This window comes from Pinus tabuliformis, chromosome 9 (genome assembly GCF_031772625.1).
Source record: "Pinus tabuliformis cultivar Carrire ecotype Pingquan chromosome 9, CPIR1, whole genome shotgun sequence".
NCBI lineage: Eukaryota > Viridiplantae > Streptophyta > Pinopsida > Pinales > Pinaceae > Pinus > Pinus tabuliformis.
Genome location: NC_142307.1, coordinates 779,094,161 through 779,115,602, shown reverse-complemented (window position 1 = coordinate 779,115,602; position 21,442 = coordinate 779,094,161). Strand labels below are relative to the sequence as shown.

The window sequence follows — 21,442 nt, the reverse complement described above, 5'->3', positions numbered from 1 at the left end:
CAAGTTTTCCAATCATTCAGATCACAAACATTGTCTCAATATGAAAATCGACCATGGTCAACCATGACCAACCATTGTCCAACGTCGCATTGTGACAAATGTTGTCTCAATATGAAAATCAATAATGGTCAACCATAGTCCAATGTTACATTGTGACAAATATTGCGTCAATATGAAAATCAACCATGGACAACCATGTTTATTTTAGGGTTTATAATATTTATCTAAGGGTTTATATACCTTGGGTTTATAATATTTATCCCTTCGTTTTAATATTATTCCCTTGGTTTTTTAGTATTAATCCCTTGGGTTTATTCTTCTCCTGAGCTTATAATATCAATCCCTTGGGTTTATTTATCTAAGGGTTTATATTCCTAGGGTACAATATTATTCATAGGGTTTATAATATTAATATTAGGATTTAATATAAATCCATTGGGTTTATAATCATGATCTACCATGGTCCAATGTCACATTGTCACAAAGATTTTCTCAATATGCAAATCAACCATGGTCCAATGCCACATTGTTACAAATATTGTCTCCATATAAAAATCAATCATGCTCAACCATGCTCAACCATGGTCCAACGTCGCATTGTGACGAAGATTGTCTCAATATGAAAAGCAACCATGGTCAACCATGATTGTTTTAGTGTTTATCATATTTATCTTAGGTATTATATACCTTTATTTTATAATATTAACCCCTTCAGTTTAATATTATTTCCTTGAGTTTATAATCCCTTGGGTTTTTAGTAAAAATCCCTTCGGTTTATTAATCTAAGGGTTCATATTCATAGGGTATAATATTAGTCCTTGGGTTGAATATAAATCCATTGAGTTTAGTTAATTAATAACATATATATATATATATATATATATATTGTAAGCTTGGTAGGACTACATCTTCATCATGTCCAACTTCTCACCCCGATCGGGGGGATAGCACAAGATTTGAACTCAAGACTTCTAGTTGGGTGAGACTTCATTTCCATGGCCATTGCCAATTGAGCTACCCCAAGCGGACAATTAATATAAATTATAAAAAAACAATATTTATATTATTAATAATGAATGAAGGAATTATTTTTTAAATAAAAAAATGAAGATGGGTGAATGGTTCACACGAAACGTTGAGGAAATCCTTGATAGCAACACAAAGTTCTGCAAAAACATTCATCAACCATTATTATTAATTATTATTATTAATGAATTAATTATTATTAATATTTATTCATTAATAATGCTATTAAATTTAATTAACAATAATAATATTAATTAGTGATAATAATAATAATAATAATAATAATAATAATAATAATAATAATAATTAATAATAATAATAATAATAATTTATTATTAATAATAATAATACTAATAATAATTATTTTTGTAATGTTATTATTATTTTTATTATTATATATTTATCAATATGAATATGAATATTATTATTAATATTAGATCTATACTGTTAAGGTCTATCAATATTTTTCAATCACATTTACTAATGTGGTTGTGCATGTGATTGATATACGCCTTTGACGTATATCAATCACATTTACTAATGTATTTATGTTAGTAATATTGCTATTTTTTTTTAATAATATATAAAATAAAAACAAATTTAATGATGATGATGATGAATAACATCCACTAAGACCAATATGGTCTATTGGACCTTAAGAAAGAAGTGGTTAATTGAGATTATTTAAGATTTTATTTCTGTGATAAAAAAGGAGGGAAAGAAGCATTCTGAGGTCACTATAGTTTTCCCGACTGAACAAGTCAAGGAGGTTGGTAGTGGGGAAAATGTTATGGAAATGAGAACGGATGTGAGTAAGGGTTAGACAATCCAAGAGAAATTTATTTTCACCTTCGAATCTCTTAGTATCACAAAGGAGGCATATTCTTTCGTCCTAAGGAATCTTGGGAATAGACCAATCCCCAGTTTCACTTTGGAGCTCATGAGAATTACTTCTAATCCTTTCAATCTTCATTCACTTCTTAGCAATGGTTAATACATCAAGGTAATTCTGGTTAGCAAGCATGGGGTTCATTACCTCCTTATAGTATCTTAACTTCCTTTTCCCCTCTAACTCCTTATCACTCCACAACTTATCCTTAAATTTGGAAGTAATGATGTTTTTAATATTATCCTTATTTCCCAAGAGGATCTCTTCCCTTATCTCCCAATGGTCAAGCTAGGACTTGGCATCCTTATGCTACCCTCGTTTGAGTTGAAGGTGGTTTTGACTAGAGTTAGAAGCAATTTTTGGGAGCCTCTTGGCTTCCATGCTATACAACTTCTTATTATACATTAGATACCTAAACATAGTCATGTTTTATATGGGGGAAATGCTAGCCTCAATCAAAAGAATAGGGTAGGGAGTATTACCTTTAATCATGAGGTTGTACGTTATGAATTTCTTTTGGATAATTTCAATCTTTCTCCAAGAATCTCTAGATAGAATACAACCCAACACCTCACATCTATATAAAAAAACACGGGTGACAAGAGTCTCAAAGAGGAACCTTTTTTTACTCCAAACCCAAAGATCACTGGTCTGACAATTGTTTTCAAGCTCATAGTAATCTTTCCAGCCTCTTAAAATCCTTTTCTCAATTCTATAGTTCTAGTTGAGCTGATGGTGAATGTCAATACCTAAATATTTGTAAGAAGAAACATTTTTTAAGTAATTTTTATCATAGATGAAATTGTCATAAGTGATATTTTTAGATTTAATAAATATATAATAATAAAATTACAAAAAATAAATAATTTAATAAAATAATAATAATAAAAATTATTAAATAATTAAAATTTATTATTAATTCATGACTACTAATAATTAATAAATATAAAATAATAAAATTACAAAAAATAAATATTTTAATAAAATAATAATAATTATTATTAAATAATTACGATTTTTATTATTAATTATTATTACTATAGATAATTAAATTTAATAGCAATTAATTATTAATTAATAATAATAATAATAGTAAATTCTTTAATAGTAATAGCTCATGAATGCTTTTGGAGAATTATGTGTTGCTGTCAAGGATTTGCCTAGCGTTTCAGGTTAACGCTTCACCGACCTTCATTTTTATTTTTATTTAAAAAATAATTAATTCATTCATTATTAGTAATATATATATTTAAATTATATTAATTATGGTTAATTAACTAAACTCAATGGATTTATATTTAACCCAAGGAATAATATTATAAACCCTATGAATATGAAACCTTAGATTAATAAACCTAAGGGGTTATAAACCCGAGGAAATAATATTAAACCCAAGGAAACAATATTATAAACTCAAGATATATAAACCCTAAGATAAATATTATAAACCCTAAGGCAATCATGGTTGACCATGGTTTATTTTCATATTAAGACAAGCTTTGTCACAACGCGATGTTGGACCATTGTTGACCGTGACTGATTTTTATATGGAGACAATCTTTGTAACAATGCAACATTGGACCATGGTTGAAAATTCATATTGAGAAAATCTTCGTCACAATATGACATTAGACCATGGTTGACCATGATAATAAACCAAATGGATTTATATTAAACTCAAATATTAATATTATAAACCCTATGAATAATATTACACCATAGTAATATGAACCCTTAGATTAATAAATCCAAGGGATTGATATTATAAACCTAAGGGAATAGTAAACCCAAGAGATTAATACTAAAAATCCAAGGAATTATAAATCCAAGATAATAATATTAAACCCAAAGGATAAATATTATAAACCCAAGGTATATAAACCCTAAGACAAATATTATAAACCCTAAAATAAACATGGTTGACTATAGTTGATTTTCATGTTGACAAAATGCGATGTTGGATTATGGTTTACCATGATTGATTCTTCTATTCAGACAACATTTGTCATAATCAGACATTGGATAATGGTTGACCATAGTTGACCATGGTTGATTTTCATATTGAGACAATCTTTGTCACAATGCGATGTTAGACCATGCTTGACCATGGATACCCATGGTTGACCATGGATAGCCATGGTTGTAAAAATGTGACGTTGGACCAAGAGACAATATTTGTCACAATGTAATGTTGGAACATGGTTGACCATGGTTGATTTTCATATTGAGACAATCCTTGTCACAATGCAATATTGGTTGATTTTCATATTGAGAAAATATTTGTCACAATGTGACGTTGGACCATGGTTAACCATGGTTATAAACCCAATGGATTTATATTAAACTGCAAGGTTAATATTATAAACCCTATGAATAATATTATACCCTAGGAATATGAACCAAGGTTAATTTTAGGGGCGAATAATCGCCCAAAGGCGAAATTTAAGGCTTTTTATATTTTAATGGGGCGAATTTTTAATTAAAATAATAATTTTTTTTTTTATATAATTAGCCCATATTTTATTTAAAAATTAATTTATTTTTTTATTTTAGCCTAGGGCGGATAAACTAACCGAATCATATTTGATCAAAATCGCCCCATTTTGATATTTGCGGAATCGTATTTGATCAAAATCGCCCCCATTTTGATTTACAGTTTGGGTTTTCTGGTTTGGGAGTGGTTTGTGAGGATCGATTTGGTCCCGGGAGTGGTTTGTGAGGGTCGATTTGGTCATGGGATGTTAGATTTATTTTGAAATGGAGGGCGGAGCGAGGGCGGCTCCCTGTTTTGACGGATTCAGCCCGCTGTTTTGGTGTATATGGCTCCCTGGGTCCCTGTATAAAAATGGTTTTGAAATAGGTTTTTTCATCCTAGTTCACAAATCTAGCAGTAGCAGTTTCGGTGGGATATTCTTGCATTTTCAGATTTCAATCCGCTTATTCTTCTCTGGTTTCGGTATCCATTGTTTATTGGATTTGAACAGCTCATGCCACTGCAGCAGCAACAACAACAGTCGGTACTTGACCGAATTGTTGGCTGAGCACGAGAAATTAGGCCCCTTTATGCAGGTCCTGCCCATCTGTAGCCGGCTTTTGAACCAGGGTAAGTTGGCTTCATATGTCTTGTTTTTACAGATTATCAGTTGTTATGGAAGGCCAAATTAGGTGGATTCATGCCTCTGCAGTTGGAACAGGGGTGATAATCACTTTGCCAGTGAACGTTGAATGCTTCCGTTGGTTTGGAAGCAAATATAACCGTCGCTCCAAATTGTTCTCACAAACCCAGAAATGCAGACTGCTAAAAAATATTAGATTTGTGTTGTCTAAAATGTGGCGCAGTAGTTATTTTTATTGGCAAAAGATAGGGTTGTAGTGCCCTTAAGTATATGGGAAACATACAACATCTGGACTTATGGAAACATGGAGCCTGGATCTTCCAATAGGTGGATCTGGGAAAAAATAGAAGAATTCTTGATTTCCCTTCCCAAGCAAAAAGTGCGAATGGCTGTTAATAGCCCCTTGCTGTTCCAAACATCATTTTATTTGCTTTACTGAATGGTCTGATTTATATTCCAACCTTTCTTTTTCACTACATGCTCCTTTTTCCAACCAAGATCATGTTACTCCACAGCGTTTAGTCGATTCAAATCATATATATATGGCATTTATTTCATGTATATTGGCAGTTGAACTTTTGCCAATATTTCTACGACAGTTATTATTGCTGATCAGATCTTGATTTAGGCCTAAGCGTATCAGATCTTGCTGATCAGATCTTGTATACATTTAAAAAAAATACAAACCAGTTACCTACTAGTTCCTTAACCTCTGAGGTCTCAATATCTCAGTTCTTCCTAGCTTTACACTTGGTTGGTACTTCTTTAATATGCTCCAATCCTGTATTCCGTTCTCAATCTCTTTCTCTCCTCACTTTTGGTATATTGCTGACAGTTATTATTGCTGAAAAGTTTTCGAGGCAAGAAATCTGTTGTATTAATATTGTCTGATTTGTAATAGAGAAACTGCTATGAGGTGCTTTGGACTACTTGGGAATGAATTTTTGTCTCAGATGTCGATAGTCTGTACTGTGGTAGACAATAAGATGATTTCTTTTCTCAGGGATTGCAATTGCTTTCCGGAAGATGGGGTATACCTGTTCATGGTACTTCTTTCGACATCAAGTTGATAAACCTTCCCTTAGACTTGAGTTTTGTTTGGTTCTTGTTCGTTGGGTGATGATAAAAAATGTAATATTCATTTGTATTTGTTGATTTTATACTCATGGAACTTGTTTCTTATTGTACTCAGTTCTTTTGATGCAAGAAAGAACAACAGACTAGTTTGAGCTTGAGGTACTTGAAGCGGCAGCAGCTCTCTTCTCAAGCGGTATGTGTTCTAGTTCTCAAGTGTAATATGAGTAAATTTAGAATGTACTGCCGTTTGACAATACTTTCACATCTTTCACATGGCTGCTAGGATCCATGGTCACTTCTGAAAATTGCTTGCAAGGTTATCTTGGCTTCATTATGCATTGTTTTTTCCTTTTGGAAACTCATCCTTCCTTGAGGATTGTCTAGCATCTACTACCTCAATTTGGATTTCTTGGATCAATTTAGTGCTCTCGTTCTCCTTTTGGACCAGTTGTCCATTCTCCTCACATGCAAAGCATGCATTCACATAAAATTCACCAATTTTAAAAATAAAAGGTTACCTGGCCTCTTCTGATGCCTCCAACATCAAATTTTGTCTTCCTTCCATGCTTTAGGAAGGTACTCCTTCTCTTTCTTCTATTCTTATGACAACTATGAATGCTTGTCCCTCTCGAAAATCCTTATCATCTGCATCTATACACATAGCATCAGTATCATGATCACCAAGCTCTTTAGCCCCATATGGTATATATGTTACGAGCACTTCTAGCTAACCTCCCATGAGACTTTCATTTATTGTCTCATCGACATCCTCTTTGTGGAGCTCCCTCTACTGTTATGATGCTTTTTCCACCATATCTTCTATCAACAAATCCATATGTTGATTTGAACTCTTTATGCAGTCCATGAGACTCTCTGATAGTCTCTCTTCAACATCTTCCTCATCATCAAGGACTATTCCCTGCTCTGGTTCAAAATAGTGAACTAATTCAACTTTAGGCTCAACAGGTGCTTCATCTTCCTCCCTAGCTTTCTAGCTTTAGGGGGCTTCCTCTTAAAATCTTTTTTCTGACAAGTAATTTGGCCTTCTTCCTTAGGTCCCATCTCTACCTTTGGTATTCTCTTTCAAGCCTCATTTTGACTATGTTGAATCTCTCCTTCAACTCATAAATCTCCTTTTCAATTTCTTCTTTACTCATGCCATTTTCCTTGGCATGCTTCTCCCTTTTGTTATGGCCTCTCTTTGAATTATGTCCATCAGTAGCCATCTTCTTTCCTCCTTTCTTGTGAGCTTTCTCTTGCTCATTGTGAGCTACACTCAAGCCCCTTTAACAATTCTTCTCCATCACTTGTTACCCAATATCTCACCCACTTCACCTCAACCTAGGCTTTTGGTATTCCTCTGGTTCCCTCCTCTGGAACCCACTTGAGCATGCTCTGGTCTTCTATGGCTTCTACACTTTTCTCACCTTTTGAGAACTCCACTTGTTCTCTTCTCTTTGAGGACCTCAGCTAGAAACCTTCTATGTTTTGTTTTGTAGCCTATTTGTCGTAAGTTTCTTGCCATACACTTTAAGAACTTTATTGGTCCTCTGTTACCACTCCTTCTACTATTACCACTGTAAGGATTAACTCCTTGTATACATTTAAAAAAAAATACAAACCAGTTACCTACTAGTTCCTTAACCTCTGAGGTCTCAATATCTCAGTTCTTCCTAGCTCTACACTTGGTTGGTACTTCTTTAATATGCTCCAATCCTGTATTCCGTTCTCAATCTCTTTCTCTCCTCACTTTTGGTATATTGCTGACAGTTATTATTGCTGAAAAGTTTTCGAGGCAAGAAATCTGTTGTATTAATATTGTCTGATTTGTAATAGAGAAACTGCTATGAGGTGCTTTGGACTACTTGGGAATGAATTTTTGTCTCAGATGTTGATAGTCTGTACTGTGGTAGACAATAAGATGGTTTCTTTTCTCAGGGATTGCAATTGCTTTCTGGAAGATGGGGTATACCTGTTCATGGTACTTCTTTCGACATCAAGTTGATAAACCTTCCCTTAGACTTGAGTTTTGTTTGGTTCTTGTTCGTTGGGTGATGATAAAAAATGTAATATTCATTTGTATTTGTTGATTTTATACTCATGGAACTTGTTTCTTATTGTACTCAGTTCTTTTGATGCAAGAAAGAACAACAGACTAGTTTGAGCTTGAGGTACTTGAAGCGGCAACAACTCTCTTCTCAAGCGGTATGTGTTCTAGTTCTCAAGTGTAATATGAGTAAATTTAGAATGTACTGCCGTTTGACAATACTTTCACATCTTTCACATGGCTGCTAGGATCCATGGTCACTTCTGAAAATTGCTTGCAAGGTTATCTTGGCTTCATTATGCATTGTTTTTTCCTTTTGGAAACTCATCCTTCCTTGAGGATTGTCTATCATCTACTACCTCAATTTGGATTTCTTGGATCAATTTAGTGCTCTCGTTCTCCTTTTCGACCAGTTGTCCATTCTCCTCACATGCAAAGCATGCATTCACATAAAATTCACCAATTTTAAAAATAAAAGGTTACCTGGCCTCTTCTGATGCCTCCAACATCAAATTTTGTCTTCCTTCCATGCTTTAGGAAGGTACTCCTTCTCTTTCTTCTATTCTTATGACAACTATGAATTATTGTCCCTCTCGAAAATCCTTATCATCTGCATCTATACACATAGCATCAGTATCATAATCACCAAGCTCTTTAGCCCCATATGGTATATATGTTACGAGCACTTCTAGCTAATCTCCCATGAGACTTTCATTTATTGTCTCATCGACATCCTCTTTGTGGAGCTCCCTCTACTGTTATGATGCTTTTTCCACCATATCTTCTATCAACAAATCCATATGTTGATTTGAACTCTTTATGCAGTCCATGAGACTCTCTGATAGTCTCTCTTCAACATCTTCCTCATCATCAAGGACTATTCCCTGCTCTGGTTCAAAATAGTGAACTAATTCAACTTTAGGCTCAACAGGTGCTTCATCTTCCTCCCTAGCTTTCTAGCTTTAGGGGGCTTCCTCTTAAAATCTTTTTTCTGACAAGTAATTTGGCCTTCTTCCTTAGGTCCCATCTCTACCTTTGGTATTCTCTTTCAAGCCTCATTTTGACTATGTTGAATCTCTCCTTCAACTCATAAATCTCCTTTTCAATTTCTTCTTTACTCATGCCATTTTCCTTGGCATGCTTCTCCCTTTTGTTATGGCCTCTCTTTGAATTATGTCCATCAGTAGCCATCTTCTTTCCTCCTTTCTTGTGAGCTTTCTCTTGCTCATTGTGAGCTACACTCAAGCCCCTTTAACAATTCTTCTCCATCACTTGTTACCCAATATCTCACCCACTTCACCTCAACCTAGGCTTTTGGTATTCCTCTGGTTCCCTCCTCTGGAACCCACTTGAGCATGCTCTGGTCTTCTATGGCTTCTACACTTTTCTCACCTTTTGAGAACTCCACTTGTTCTCTTCTCTTTGAGGACCTCAGCTAGAAACCTTCTATGTTTTGTTTTGTAGCCTATTTGTCGTAAGTTTCTTGCCATACACTTTAAGAACTTTATTGGTCCTCTGTTACCACTCCTTCTACTATTACCACTGTAAGGATTAACTTCTTGTATACATTTAAAAAAAAATACAAACCAGTTACCTACTAGTTCCTTAACCTCTGAGGTCTCAATATCTCAGTTCTTCCTAGCTCTACACTTGGTTGGTACTTCTTTAATATGCTCCAATCCTGTATTCCGTTCTCAATCTCTTTCTCTCCTCACTTTTTTTCTTAGGTTCCTCTTGCCCAAAATTTTCTTGGTTTCTTTGTCTCAACTTTGATGTCTCTTCTTCACGAGCAATCTTATAAATCTTTTTGGTTCACTGCAGAAACCTCCTCAATCACTTGTCAATCCCCAAGAGCATCAATATTGCTCTAGTACCACTTAATGCATACCTTTTGGCTACTCTCATATTTCCATCATTCAACGTAGTCCATCTCATTCATTCACCTTCCCATTTTTGGCTCTTCTGGTCCCTTTTTCTAGCAGCCTTAACTGTGGAACCTTACGTTATGACCCACTAGTCAATTGCTCTATTCCTTTGACCTTTGACATAACAAACAATCTTGATTTTCCCAGATTTTCCACAAGTTCTTTCTCACAGTGACTATACTCGCCCCTGTCTTGCGTTCTAAACCTCCCTACTACCTTCAACACAACCACCCTTAATAAATATCTTCGCATAACCCACTTAGTTGTTCTAGGTCACTAGACAGTTCTCAACCTCCTTAGTTGAAGATTTGTTCCCACTGTGCCTTGAAACCTCACAGAATCTGCTTAAAGTGTGTAATAATTCTCCCAGGACAAACTTGAAGTCAACACACACACACCTGTCTCCTGGTATTTGAAAGCACTGAATCTCAATAATAAAGGTGCTTAGGCCTAACTTTACTCATATTACACTTGAGGTACTTGAAGCGGCAGCAGCTCTCTTCTCAAGCGGTATGTGTTCTAGTTCTCAAGTGTAATATGAGTAAATTTAGAATGTACTGCCATTTGACAATACTTGTAAGCACTTTGAAGCAAATGTGGCCTGAATGCTGTTTGAAACTGGAGATACTAATGACCTCAATGATGTGAAAAATTGGAGATACCGTATGGCCTCAATGGTGTTTGTAATCAAAATCTGGATTGAACACAGTGTCTGTATAGACTGTTGTATAGACTGTAGTCTAATTATGTATAGACTGTTGGTCTTAAGAGCATGCGATCATTGATCAAGCCATCATGACCCATGGCAACTTTGAAGGGATAAAAGGAAGACGTGTTGAAGCCAATGCTGCCATTGGAGTTTGATTCTTGAATATCATGGAGATTAAGAAGAATTATGTTCCATGCTCAAGGTTAATTACATTAACGTTTTATGTGCTTACTCTACAAATGAATTTGAACAAGTTTTTCATGGAAACCTTTCGAAAAGAGAAAAAAGACCTTGCATTATAGTTTATTGGTGGATTCCTATATTTTCTTGGTTGTTGTTACATGTTGACTATTGGAAGATCTGTTTATATTACTGAGAATCTTTCACCTGAAAATGGAGCAGTAAAGGACATATTAACTGTTATACGCTTTTGATTTTTCTGCCTTTGAGAACCTTGTGAGTTGTATGTCATTGAAGGGTGACTTGGTTTGAATAGTTAGCTTTGGAGAGCAGTTAGAGGAAGAAATAACTCAAACCCAAACTCAACAATGGAATTTTTATCAATGTGTCCATTCCAATAGATTATTATTCTAAATATGGATGATGTGGCAACAATAATTATATATTTTTTGGAATGTACCTCAGTGAATGATCACCTTTTGTAATATTTTAAGTGCCGCTACATAGAGATGTTATTTCTATGCTTAATTAATTGCATTGATGTGCCATAGAGCAATGCAATGCATCTGGATACTTGAAGTCTTGGAATTGCAGAGCAGCATTTGCTTGATTCCTTGGTAGCTGTTCAGTGTTTGAAGATCCTAACCAAACTGATGTTTCTTTTAGAATTGTGGTTCTTTGTCATAGTAGTATAGTACGCTGTTCCTGAGATTACCTTTGGTTCTGTTCTGAGATCTGTAGAGAATTGTTGAGCAAGGGGGAGGATAGCTTCATCTTAAAGCATCCCTCTACCCAACGTTAAGCTTGATGGGAAGAATTATCCTATCTTCAAGTGAAGGGTGCTAAACATATAATTGAAGAATTGATTGTTAAGACTTGTGGAGTGTAAGAAGACAAATTGCACTGTTGCTAAAGAATTAGTAAAGCTTTTGGCGCACAATGAAGATGTGCAGTACATTATAAGTTTTACTATTGCAGATCATATTGGTCCTCAAATTAGAAGTTTGATTAGTTCTTGTAAGATTTGGACTAGGATTCTCTAACAGAACAAGGATTCTCTATTCTAGGAAACGACTGTATGCATTTTAAATGATTGGTTGTGTATATCACTGTTTATACGATACGTATTCAGGATGTGCAAGATCAATTTGGAGCAGTTGATGATAGAATTGATCCTAAAGTTCGTAGTGCCACTGTTCCAATGGTTGAAAAAAATGTTTCAGCCATTTGTGACTAGTGTGAATGCCACTGATAAAGTGGCTAACTTTCTTGGTGGAATGTTACTGCAGAAAGAACATTGCTGGAACAGATTCACTTAAAAGAGTGTATACCGAGCACTTACACTGAAATCACTAAGAAGAAAGGGAAGAAGTCTGCATAGAAAAGTTTAAAGGAAACTTCACAAAAAACCCTTGAAAAATGATGTTGTATCAAGCAGGGCCATTATTGCAGAGATTGTGTCAAGGCCCATTACCACAGTAAATATATATTATTTAGAACTATGTTGTAATTTTTGTCAGGGTTCATGTTTAGGTTCAACTATCACTGGCTACCCTATTCTGGAAGAGCTTTTGCTCTCCTGAAGACATCTTGATCTAACTCTTCATTCTTTGTTTTCACCTCCATAAAAAATCTCTAGTGGATTCAAAAATTTTCCTTTTATTGTGACAGACTATTTTATGTGGTATTGTTGGCATACCTCCTTCAAATGGTGTTATTCCTGAATCTCCAATGCACATGAAAGGCTTAGCTACCCTCAAACATCAGGTACTAATATATTGGAATTATCAATTGCAGCTTCTCAGGGAAAAGACACAATTCAAACATTTTATAGACGAGTAACTTACAAGTACTTTTGTTACAGTTGGTGCTTAGCAAGTTAGTGACAACAATCTGGAAAAGTATGCAGAAAAATTCAACCTTAGGGCAATTATACAGAAACATGCAAGAAGCCTATGAGCAAATGTAGACCCCAATGGTTTATCAGCCTCCACCTGCCTTGGTAATGGTCTTATTTTTGAGTTTGGGTGTTTCATTTTATCTAATTTTCCTCTCCCTTTATTTATTTGTCTTGTCATGTCCCAACCATTTATGCAGGCACTTAAGGAATTGAAAGAGACCACAATTCAGTTGGCCGCAAGTACTGGGAATATGGATGCCCAGTTGATGAATCAATTTTTAATGTTGACAAGGACGTGGATGACCTGCTTCCTGTTGAGGTGAAAGAACAACAATTGAGTAATTTGTTGCAATCTCTGATGGCGGTTGGCTGCCTTGCAGTAATGCCCATCATTAGAAAGATCCCAACTTCTGTGCTTTGGGGTTACTTTGCCTTCATAAACTTGTGTTATTGGTCTGTTTTCCCATCGGGAAAATCAATAATGCAAGGTCAAATCAGTTGTGAATGATTGATGGCATAATGAAAAGGCGAACCTTTACTCAAAAAAATAATAATAGATCATTTTTTATAAATGTAGCTTTAGAATGATCTTGCTTTGAAGTAGAGACTAAAATCAAGGAAATGATAGGAAGCCTACAATGCTGGATTAGTGCTTAGTTCAAATAAGCATGACAATGAGAGGCCTTTTGAACATGATTGTGAGGTTATTGTTGATTCAAATATTTTTTCAGCAGAAAAATAAAGCATGGAGTGAACATTTAGTGCACAAATATCCCCTGTTTTAATGGATGACTAAAACCAGGAGGCCTTACAACCATATATGTAAAGTCAAGTCAATAGAAGGGACTAACCAGTTATAAACGATGGAAAAAAAAGTAGCAAACAAGTTTATTTTATGATGGAAAAGGCTAGCCATTTGAATCATTTCTGTTACAAAAATGTCAAGCTTGTTCAAGTAAAAAATATGAAAATGTGCTGAAGCTTGAGATCCTTCTTTGATGCGCCATAAGGGCCATGCCTGATGCGTTTTTGGTCTAACAAAAGGACCAAGGGTTCAAATAGTTAATGGTTAGCATTCACCAACTATTAAAACAGAGTAGCCATGTCTAATTTTCAAATTTCATTTATAACACTAGCAATTTTTATTGCATAATATCAGGAATGAACAGATGCAGGGTTTTCAAGATTCAGGTTGAATATCACAGAAGACAATGCAAAGGTGTACTGGTGAATTCTATGGTATTAATGAGAATCAAAAGTTAAAAGCTACACAGTAGAATGCATTTATTCATCTTCAAGGATATCACAGCACACACCACACTGCATTTTCACTTTTCATCCATAGAAATGTTTCCATCGATGGAAGGATTTATGGTTAACAATAGCAATAACTAAAGACCTTGTCACCATACTAATGTGCATATTCATCACTTATTGTAAAGGACTGAACCTAATTCCTTTTTATTTAATTACCAAGCCATAATCATGACAATATCCACAAAATTCAATAAGAATGGTTTAGTTTGTGTAAAATTCCACCACTATATGTTCGTGGGTCATATTCCTTCCATGGTACCATTTTGCTACATAATAACATGAAGAGACAGGTACCATTCTGCTGACTTAACAACATACTCTTCTCATCACTAAAAGAATAATAATTGTAAGAATCTAACAGATTTTGCAAATATATGAGCTCAACTTATAATTATATAGTATTTATATTTTGGCAAATTTTTATTGCCATGAAACGCTGCTTCTCGAGTTTAGGTAATTGCAAAGCTGTTCTATAACATTACACCTTAAAAAATTCAGCCTTCAAATCCAAAACATTAAAACTATCCTACATCTCTAACTTCAAAATTTTTAATGCCTACACCTTTTGTAGGGAAAAAAGAAAAGGCAAGAAATACAATATGAAACCCAAAATTTGTTCAAGAAAATAAAGCTATAATCAATAAAAAAAATAAAGCGTATGGCATGGTCTGCTGAATCATCTGAGGTGCTCAATTATCCTCAGCAGCTTTGGAAGTCTCAGATGCCTGTAATTCACCATCATTTTCCAGCTTTTGGACCTTATTTGATCGTTCATCTTTGGCAGATCCATCATCCTCTTCAAACCGTCTGTGTTTCTTCTCTATGCTGGTACCATTCCCCTTTGTAAAGGGCTTTCGACTGTTAGATGAGTGCCTGCCTCTTCTACCACGGCCACCTCTGAAATTAAGGGTGAATGGTCCCAAGTAAGTAAGTTATTTTAAAATCAAGTCATCATCAGGGAAAACTCTAAAACTCCTACCATTGAAACCCAATATAGAGACAGTTTTTAGGAAAATATTTTGATGGACAGCATTGTGGCATGTCATAAATAAGCATCCACATGGACTTGTTCTAGGGTAGTTTAAAATAACTTCTTGTTTCTTTTGAATAAATCTTCTTGTAATACTAGAGAGGCCACTCAGTTTTGGTGATATTTTCAGTGCTTTGTTTAGTTATGTGAATTCGTTAGATGCAAAACAAGTATTGGTTAATTTCATGAAAACCAATCTGCAGAATTGGAAATGTAAGCATATGTGCATGAATGTAGTAGAGAAAGGGGTACTGTTCTAATTGAAGTGAGAGTGAAAGAGACCTTTTGAAAATGTTATTGTTTCAAGCAGTTGGAACAGTATCAGTAGGAATCAGTATGCAGAAATTAAACAGAATAAATGGGAATCAAGGCGAATCAAGCATTGTATTGCATATCAAATCTAATAAAGTACCAATGATTCTACAGCTCTGGTTAAGTACTCAATAGTGCTTCCAAGGTTGCAGAACTTCAATCTACAGTCATAGATATTGAATGGGTGTTTGCAGTTATATTGTTCCTCTGCCAAGAACTCTGCTCTTTTGGACCTCAATTCCCCTCAAATAAAAATGTTCTGTTTAATTGGAACTTATTTACATCCTAACATGCAGGTCGATTTCTCCAAGAGAATGTACCTGGGCAACAAATGATATCCAAGTTGAAATCTTAACAATGGAATTAACTAATTATTTTCAATCGATTTCCTTCATTGTTGCTAGTTGATTTTTCCTGGGATTATCGACATCTCATTTATTGGGTTCACCTCACCCTGATTTGAACTTCTTTCATTTGAATCAACTTCATCTCTGGTTAGAACATTTTTTGATTGATTTCATTTTCCAACAAATGTGGTATTTAAGTTACTTTCTTCTTGCAAGTCGATTTTACCGTTATTAGTACACTGCTAGTAGATTTGTTTGACATGATCATTTTCTTCAATTTCAGGGTCGACTAGCTTAATGATAGTGTCCTTTTGCTTCAGCTCATGTTCATTTATCAGTTCTCAATTGATTCTCTCTGTGTTCAAAATGGATTCAAGTAGCTTAGGAATTACATCGATTTCCATGTTCATTCATCAGTTCTCAACTGATTCTCTCTGTGTTCAATGGATTCAAGTAGCTTGGAAATCACATCAATTTCCTTTTATATTGTATTAAAATGTACAGGAATGTCATAGTGGAATTGCTTTCCACAACAATACTTCTTTGTAACTATGGACTTTATCTCAACTCAACTGGATTTCATTTCTAACAAGAGATTTCCTTAATAAATTCCTCTTGACAAATTTTTCTGTTATAAAACTTTGCAAAAGCATACCCTTGGTATAGCTCACTACACAAGAAAATTCATTTTTGAAGCATAATTCTTATACTTGCAACTTTCATTTCTCCGTATAGACTTTCTAGAAAATAAATTGCGTGTAAAGAGTCTATATTCCACTCTTGGATTCATTTTGTTCGAGAGTTATGTGAAGGACTAACGAACCTAGTAGTCACAGGACGAAACAAACCCTGAGGCAGTAAAAATTTGTACATGGGTCCACATTTGCTCCCGTTATGGTCCTTACAGAGAGTGCATTGAAGGTAGGTATGTTGCAGTTGGTAGAATATGACGAATGTGCTACCTTCATGTTCTCTAAGACGACAACTTACAATTATTTGACAATTTCCTCATCCAAATGATTTTGAATGAGTAATTTCATCTAAATTTAACTGATTTTCAAACTGGGATTTAGTCTTCTTAATTTAACTGATTTTCAAACTGAGATTTAGTCAGTGTTATTGAGGAGTGAAATAGAAACTGATTTTCTCTTGCAGAGAATAACAAGGATTGGTGTGAGCTTATACTCTGCCTTATAGACCTTCAAATACAAATAAGCTCTTGTATCCCTATTTCAATCACATAATTTAAATGAATATAATGTCATTTTATTAGAAAAATGCAATGAGTATGAAATAGATCATCAGAATGGCCACTGTAGCCCAGGCTGGTGAGAACTTGAGTATTTTATATCTGACTAAACACATGCACATGAGAAGAAACATCACCTGACACAGACATGAACAAGATAGAATCTAGATATTAGAATTTTGGGGAAAAACAATTGCGCCTTAATAGAGAGCTTCTTATCCTACACCACACATTTCACTCTTTCAAGGTGGAGTTACAAACTGAACATGCAATGACTGAGCTGCATGGTCACCAAAGTTGTAACACACCCAAAAAAACAATGCTTCATATCGGCTTCTCAATTATGTGTGTTTAGCATTAGTGATATAGTCTCTTCTGAACTTTTATTTCAAGTAGAAATTTGATTAAATTTCAGAAGTGCAAGAAATCACAGAAAACCCTCCGGCAGTAAATTGATAGGAGAAATCTTCAAAAAAACCTGGAAGCTGTCCTGTTCATATTGTCCTGGACTTTTCAGCCAAGTTAATATGTCTGTAAAGAATACTATTTTATCCTGAGAAAAGATTGACACTTTGTTTATCACCAGATGAAAATAAATTAGAAGCAAAACATCAGGTTGGTGACAAATCCAAAACAAGTTGCAAGACTGTAACCCAATCTGCAAAACATCAAAAAACTGATTGTCCCAGAGTGGGATGCACTATGGGAAGCTGTGTTGTCCCATCTTTTACTAGTGTCAGCTTCATAGCACCTACTTCCATTTCCAGCAGCTCTGTCTTTAAGAGAGCATCGGCCTCTATCTTGATAGTGTTGTCATCAAGAGATTTGTAGCTGATTTCCATTTTTAATCTTTATGGAAGCTGTTTATAGTCCTGTAGGACTGAAAGTATGGATGTTGCAAAGCTTCATTAGCTGTTATTCTTTTGTTTCCATCCACTTGTAACATTTGTTTCAGCAAATCCACACCTTCTAGACACCCAACATTTTTAACAAATCTTCTGAGGAATGGGAAAGGCTTTCCCGTATTTGGAAATATGATATCCAACTGCTCCTTTACAGATTGCCCACGAAATAGCGGCTCACCGATGAACAATTCTGCCGACATGTTATTTGTTGCTTTTTTCTAGACTAGCTCTCACAAAGCATTTGAGTTGTTCCTGTTCCTGGTTGGTTTTTTTATAATTTTATAGACAAGTTCCATGTCGTGGAAATGTGAAAAAAGATAGTGATATTGCCACCATGTGGCTCTTATCATATATGGTTTTATACTTCTTCAAAAAATTCTCTAAGAGTTCACAATGCTAAAATTCACTAGGACTTTACAAAGTTTTATTATTTAGTGAAAGACTTGCCAAGTTCTTACAAGATTTTATAATTGAGTAAAATATTCGCCATGCCTGGTGAGAGATTCGCCAGAAAATTATATATACATATTATATTATTGATAAAATCGCCTTCCATTTTTCCTATATACCATGGAGATTCGCCCAATTATTATATTTATAAATTTGGGGGGGGTTCTTAAAATTTTCCCTGATATGAACCCTTAGATTAATAAACCCAAGGGATTGATATTAAAAACTCGTGAGATTAATACTAAAAACCTAAGGGATTATAAACCCAAGATATAAAACCATAAGATAAATATTATAGACCCTAAAATAAACATGGTTGACCATGGTTTACCATCACTAATTTTCGTACTCAGATAATCTTTGTCATAATGTGACAATGGACCATGGTCGATTTTCGTATTGAGACAATCTTTGGCACAATGTGACATTGGACCATCATTGACAATGGTTTACCATGATTTTAAACCTAAGGGATTTATATTATAAACCCAAGGGAATAATAAACCTAAGGGATTATTTCTAAAACCCCAAATATTTTAAACGAAGGGAATAATATTAAACCCAAGGGATTACTATTATAAACAAAAGGTATATAAACCCTAAGATGAATATTATAAATTAAAAAATACATGGTTGACTATGCTTCATTTTCTATTAGAGATAAGCTTTTTCATAGAGCGATGTTCGACCATGGTTGATCATGATTGAACATGATCAATTTTCATATCAAGACAATATTTGTCACATTGCGATATTGGACCATGGTTGATTTACATATTGAGAAAATATTTGTCCCAATGTGACATTAGACCATGGTTGACCATATTTATAAACCCAAGGGATTTATATTAAACCCAAAGATATATATTATAAACCCTATGAATAATATTACACCCTAGGAAAATGAACTATGATATTCATAAACCCAACAGATTAATATTGTAAACCCAAGGGATAATAAACCCAATGGATTATCATGGTTGATTTTCATATTGATACAATCTTTGTCACAATGTGACATTTGACCATGATTGATCATGGTTTATTTTCATATTCAGACAATGTTTTTCACAATGTGACATTGGACCATGGTTGTGCATGGTTGACCATGATTATAAACCCAGGGATTTATATTAAACCTTAGCAGTAATATTATAAACCTTATGAATAATATTATACCTGTGGTGAAGTAAAATTATAAGTGTGAACACAAACAAATTCCTCTAGCCCGATAATGGGTCTAGCCACAACAAATACATTCTATGGAAGATTTCCTTAGGTTAGAACCAATTAAGAGGGCCTACCTCTTAGTAAGCTTATCCTGTTTGTTGATGTCCTTGCTTTCTCGCTTCATCTATCTCTCACTTCCTTCTTCAAGCACCTGAAACAAGTATACAATAGCAAACAACAACCGTGATAATAGAAAAATTGTAATTCAACCTACTTAACAAGTCAAGAAACATTAAACCATGAATATGTAAGATGACAAAACATGTAGGAAATCAATCGATAGTGGCATATATATTGATATCAAAGAGAGATTACAACCATTTTCTTGACATTGCAGTTCTCCTCTAACAAGGCTAGGTTCCCACACACTTCTGCTAGCATTCCATGATGGCCTCAATCAATAATAGTTTTAAGGCTCTTCTCTTTAGGCTTCACTCCAGACCAAATCACACTTCTCCCAACTAGATAGCTACAACTATGAATAGCTTGCTGTTTACTCCAAACCAAAATAGCACTAGCACACCAACATTAACACTTTAACACTAACACTCCAACCCTAGCTTGTGATTGGGAAAAATAGAGGTTTATATAGGAGAGATGGATCCTCTTCTCATGGGATAAGGTCTTATATTTTGAGGTAGTTCCATCCTAATAGGAGAAAGGAGCCTAAACTGACCTCCTCAATTCCATTCAGCCTAATCATCTACCAGACTTCTGTTACGAAGCTTCTAGAGCTGGAAGCTTCGATTCTATTTATAAAAAACTTTCCAAAAAAGGGTCGACGCGACTGAAATATGGCTCAGTCACTTTGGTCGGCGTGAGGGATAGTACTAATCCCTGCATATCGACACGAGGAAGACAAGGGCCATTAGTGCTGATCTTGTAAACTAGGCAAAACATAAGTTTTAGGGAAAATGGTGTAAAAGGGAATTGATCTGCTCATGAAGAGGGACATAATGGGAGGTTTCTTCATGAAGGGAAAGCATGTAGGGTTCAATGTATAGGTCCTCCAGGATCATGGAATGGGGAGTACAGGGATAGTGACAAAATGTTGTGTAACAGATGCCCCCTAAAGCATGAAGGTCGAATTAGAGTGAGGGATGAAATGCTTTATAAATCAGCGCAGGGAACCATAGTCTGTCATTGGAAAACCTGCAAGCAAGTACAAATACATATACATAACTGAGAACTCTATCAAATGATACATGAATTGTGGCATGGACACATCCATTCAAAGAACGATCATGTAAATGGATCCAGGTATGGGCGCAACCATCCATTAAGGAGGATCATAATGAAACCAAGGTATGGTCGCAACCATCCAATAATGAGAAGGATCACATCTGATAACTCAAGGTATGGTCGCAGCCATCCATCTGAAAGAGACATGCATACCAACATAACCATGTCACATCACTTTGTAACCTGGACTTTTGTGATCTGAGTGCAGGGTCTTGTGCTCCAACGTGACCCAATCAAAGTACAAATTCTAACATGTGAATGAATGTGTTTACGTCGAACATGCTAGAAAACAACTTGATTACCAGTCAATGATATAAAATGTTAACAAGTGCGAGAGAAACCACTAGTAATGACAATGGTCCTCAAGGTAATATCAGCACAAACCACTGAATGTGAATAGAGGAACTAAAGTCGAACAACCGTCAAATCACTCAATCAAAAGCCAATGATGTGAACTTGTCATTGAGTGCGAAGAACTTGCCATTAGGGGA

General features: G+C 34.9%; 1 long non-coding RNA gene across 1 annotated transcript; it reads left to right on the top strand.

Annotated features, from left to right (window-relative positions):
• The first annotated feature begins 12,238 nt into the window (after positions 1-12,238).
• On the top strand, positions 12,239-12,934 carry LOC149151041 (uncharacterized). The gene is made up of 3 exons (XR_016262181.1): positions 12,239-12,447; positions 12,641-12,736; positions 12,834-12,934. It is a non-coding gene; the product is annotated as an uncharacterized LOC149151041 (long non-coding RNA).
• The last annotated feature ends 8,508 nt before the right edge of the window (positions 12,935-21,442 follow it).